Source organism: Desmodus rotundus, chromosome 2 (assembly GCF_022682495.2).
Source record: "Desmodus rotundus isolate HL8 chromosome 2, HLdesRot8A.1, whole genome shotgun sequence".
Lineage (NCBI taxonomy): Eukaryota > Metazoa > Chordata > Mammalia > Chiroptera > Phyllostomidae > Desmodus > Desmodus rotundus.
The window spans coordinates 56865564-56870425 of NC_071388.1; the positions used below are offsets into that span (position 1 = coordinate 56865564).

The window sequence follows — 4862 nt, forward strand, 5'->3', positions numbered from 1 at the left end:
CCACATGGGAAAGAATTTGGGAGGATGGGTGAAAAAAGGTGAAGGAATTAGGAAATACAAATTGGTAGTTACAGAGTAGTCATGGTGATGTAAAGCACATCCTAAGGAACGTAGTCAATAATATTGTAATAATTATGTATGGTTTCCAGTGGACACTAGATTTATCAGAGTGATCACTTTGTACGTTATATAAATGTTTAATCACTGGGTTGTACACTTAAAACTAATATAACATTGTGCATCAATTATAATTAAAAATAAAAAATTATTTTTAAAAAGTAAGCCTTAAATATGTTAAACTACACTTAGAAAATGTGATTTTGCTGAGATTAGAGCCCATCTGACCTTTTTGAACTGGTTTTAAATCTTTGGGGAATTGTGCTGGTTTATCCTTAGAAAAGTATGACTTTCTGGGCCTTCCAGTGCTTACCACAGGCTGTGTTCTTACACTACCTGTACAGAAAGAGGAGGCAGAGTAAACCCACCCATATACACCTCAGCCCAGGCCCTTTGCCTGGTCTGTATTATGAATGGGGGACATGGAGTTGAGGTGGTGTGGGGAAAAAAAAAAGTATGACTTTCTATTTAGAGGAAAACTTCTGAAAAGTCATTGGGCTTCTTGACTATCAGATAAGTGCTACAAATAATTTTAAGGAGTTATGCATTCATTAGTTATAAACACAGATTTTTATTTCCTCTAAAATGACAATTTTTTAAAGAAGGGAAAATATTGGCAAAATGGCTTTCAAGTTTTCTACACATAACAATGGAAAAAGTTTTAGAACTAGAACATATATATGGCCTATACTTGAAAATAGAATATGATTTACCTTGAATAATTGTGATGTACTAAATTTACAAACATATACTGTGATTACACATATCCTTAGAGCACTAAATTTATACTGAACTTTCTAGGTTTTTGGCATTTGAAGATTTAATATGCTCAGTTTCTACTGTTTTCCACTGATTTGAAAGGTCAGGGTCATGTTATTATATTAGTTTTGCTAATGTACAAATGTAAGTCATGAAAGAATCCCCAGTCTCTACGTCTCAATGTAACTTTGTGTTTTTTCTACTTTTCTTGTGACTGTAACATAAATGGAATAAAATATTTTGTTTCTTGAGAAAAGTGTCCATGAAGAAAGACGTGTCAGTTTTTTAGTTGTTCGCTTTGTTAACTGGAGCTTTCTTTTTTTATTGTTGTTCAATTACAGTTGTCCCCATTTATTCCCCATTTCTCTCCCCTGCCCTACCCACCCCTGCTTCCCATATTCAATCCTCCCCCACTGTTGTCTTTGTTTTTATACATGTTCCTTGACTTGTGAAAAAATAAATTGTTGTGTGAGAAAATGCAAAGGAATCATATGACTCTTGACAAAGGGAATTGAAAAAGCTGGGAACACTTCACATTTGCAAATTTGGAAACAGATGTTTTCAGGAAGAACTGCTCTTTGACTTCTTTCACTGGAATCTGTTGCAAACAACTAAGTGGCATCGGAATTTCAAAATAGAGGAGATGATTTTTAAGGACTGACATTCAAAATATGGATGGGTTTACCATGAGAAAATAGCATTAAAAATAACAGCTACTTACTATTTACTAGGCATTTTATGTGTTTCCACTGTGTTAGTACTTCTTGTAATCCTCACAATAATCCTACCCAATAGGCTCTTTCTTTTTTTTTCTGGTTGTACATCTAGGAAAATGGAGGTTCAAAGAGGTAATAGCACCTCCTCAGAGGTTAGGTCATCCCACTCATCAGTCAAGTCTTTTGGGCTTCCATCTGGAATTCTGAGTATTAGTATAAAAATATATATGCATATTTCAGACATGAGATATATTGATCGCCTCTGGCCGAGCTCATATACTAGGTTCTAAGTAAAATGCATTTAAAACAAATGGAAGGCTTACTATTATTTCTGAGTAGACAATACGCTAACTGAGTGGGCTCTGGAAACCTGAGTGCTTGAGTTCAAACCCTTGGTCAGCCTCATACTGTCTAGATGACTTCGAACCAGTTACATATAATCTATGGCCTCAGTTTTCTCACTTGTAAGATGTGGATAATGGTGGCACACACCTAACAGTATAGTTATGTGTTAAAACAAAGCATAACAAAGGGCTCCATTATGTTAGCTCTTATTATGTACAACATACCTCCACAGCCAGAGTAAATTTGTTATCTAATTCTCTGTTACTGCTTTCTTCACTTTCCCTAGAATTTAGTCAATATGGTCAGGTATAATAACCAGCAAATTAATAACTATTTTGTTTTTCTAAAGACTTTTAATAGAGAAAGATACACTTTTAAAGGTTTTAAATGTAATTCTGACTACCTATTTGCTATAAATATTTTCACTGTTTATGGTACCATGTATTTTCCAAATTCACCATGAGAGTATATGTGAAAATAAGGCTCACTGAATTTTAAACAATCTGAATTAAGTAATTTAAATTATTTTTAAAATGGCATTTAACTAGCAGACAGAGAAGGAAGCTGAGTCAACTTTGAAACTTCCTGTATTTTGCAGCAATGGTGTTGTGATCCTTGGAGTAAAGAGAGACCAGTTTGATGCTACTTTGAGCTCCCTGTGCATTGGAACATAAAGGGAAGAGGTGGGTGGGAGCAAAGCTGAGCTAGGAGCTGACTGGAATGAGACACGGCAGGGGGCCAATGGAGCCGTTAGACAGATGGGTGGATGAAAAGACCGGGGCACACAGATTGTTCAGTGATGACTCAGCTAAGAAGGGGAAAGGTTATGATATGTCCCAATTACCACAAATAACCAAAGAAAAAATAACTCTGAGAATAAATGACAAAAGGAGAGATTAAAGGCTCATTGGGATCTTTCTGGAATTCTTTTTGCAGGCCTCCTCAGACTAAGTCACTCAACCATAATTATCTGAATTGATCTGACAATTCTTCACTTGTGTTCATGTATTTCAGTACAAATATATGAATATCATTTTTGTTTATTTTTCATTGGATTGCAGTTTATAAAGGGCTAAAATTCTATTTTGTACTTCAATATTTCTTCACACTGACATGAATTTTAAAATACTGTTAGTTGTCATTAAGAGACAATACTTCAAATATTGAACCAATATTTTTCATCATTGTGGGTTAAGTTGAATTCAAAGATAAAAAGGTTATTTGGAACTGGAAAATTAATGGAAAAATCTGTATGTTTAGAGACTGCCTCTCACTATTCATAGCAGCTAGTCATATTTTATATATAATCATATATAGAACAACAACTTGAGATTTCAGAAAATTTTAGTCATTTTTAAAACGATCATTGGACTACTCATCAAACATATTTCACTTAAATATTTAAGAATTTATATATTTGCAAATTAATTAGTTGACAAATAGTTCCTGAGCACCCTGCATTTATAATAAATGTACTGCCAAGGTACTTGTGACTACATTTTTAAGACACAACTTTTCTTTTCTGTGTTTAAATATTTTTTAATACAAAGAAAATACATATAGATGAAGACACATTCCCAAAGACCCAATTCAGAACTTGCATAACTGAACTTCGTTACCTAATTCATATATTTACTGTTGCACTTAGCATACTAATTTATTTCTTTTTTAATTGAATTTATTTGAGTGATATTGGTTAATAAAATTATATAGGTTTCAGATGTACAATTCTATGATACATCATCTGTATATTATACTGTGTGTTCACCACCCGAAGTCAAGTCTCCTTCTATCACCATTTATCCCCTTTCTAATTTATTTTGTGTGTGTTTGTTTTCCATAGTGACAGTGAGATACCTTGAGGAAAAGTTAATTTTATTATTTACAAACATGTGGTACAGGCCCCTGCATATAGTAACATTCAAAAATAATCAGTAGAAGGAGACAAGAAAGGAAGAAGGGGAGGAAAGGGAAAGAAAGAGTAGGAGCAAGAAAATGTGCGAACAAAAGAAAATGAATGGTGTTGTGCAAACTGCCTCTGTACTCTGAACAATAATTTTGTGGGACAGGGTGTCATTTGTGGGGTAGAGTGTCTTACAAAGGTTTAAACAACAACAAAAAATAGTGTTTTTCTTGTATACATCACTTTATAATGTATACAATTCCTTCATACGCATTACTTGTTTCATCTTCACAGTAACTCAGTGAGACAGAAATCATTTCCTTCCTTCTTTCACAAAGGAAGAAACTGAGGTTCAGATAGTTTAAATGACTTTTGCAGATAACAGCAGAACTAGAATCAAACTAAAATCCTCTAAGTCCATAAATTTCTCACAAACATCATTTAAGTTTAATGTTATTAAATTAATTATATACGACATAGTTAATTGGTTCAGAAAAGGCCTAAAGTTTCTTTTGGACATACCAATGAATAACAATGGTAATAACAATGACAGCAACAATAACGTACCTAACTAACATAGTATATGGACTGCTTACTACTTTCAGATTCTCTTCTAAGTGTTTACATGTGTTTGCTTATTTAGTCTTCACAATTCTTCACAACTCAATGTAAAAGGTCCCATTATGATACTTATAGTACATAAGAGAAAATTGGGGTGCCAAAATGAAGTAATTTATCTGGGCTCTCATAGTAATAGCAAATCTGAAACCTAGTCTTTATCATCTTCTATTTAAACATCTCTGTCCTTGATATGATATAAATGTTCACTTAAAATAAGTGAAACATAGTTCACTCATAATGTCAGTGTAGAAATTTTGGACCAGTCTCTTAAGCCAGTAAGCTGTGTTTTCGGCAAAGTGTTTAGCCTGTTTTGTACCAACTTCTTTCCCGTGAGATGTGACTAAATGCAATGATGAGCAAGCTACATCTGAATTCTAAAAAATCTAGGATGGAAATCTGCT

At 33.5% G+C, this 4862-nt stretch overlaps 1 non-coding gene across 1 annotated transcript; it reads left to right on the plus strand.

Annotated features, from left to right (window-relative positions):
- Positions 1–413: 413 nt before the first annotated feature.
- Positions 414–543, plus strand: LOC112301034 (small nucleolar RNA SNORA51). The gene has a single exon (XR_002974454.1). It is a non-coding gene; the product is annotated as a small nucleolar RNA SNORA51 (small nucleolar RNA).
- The last annotated feature ends 4319 nt before the right edge of the window (positions 544–4862 follow it).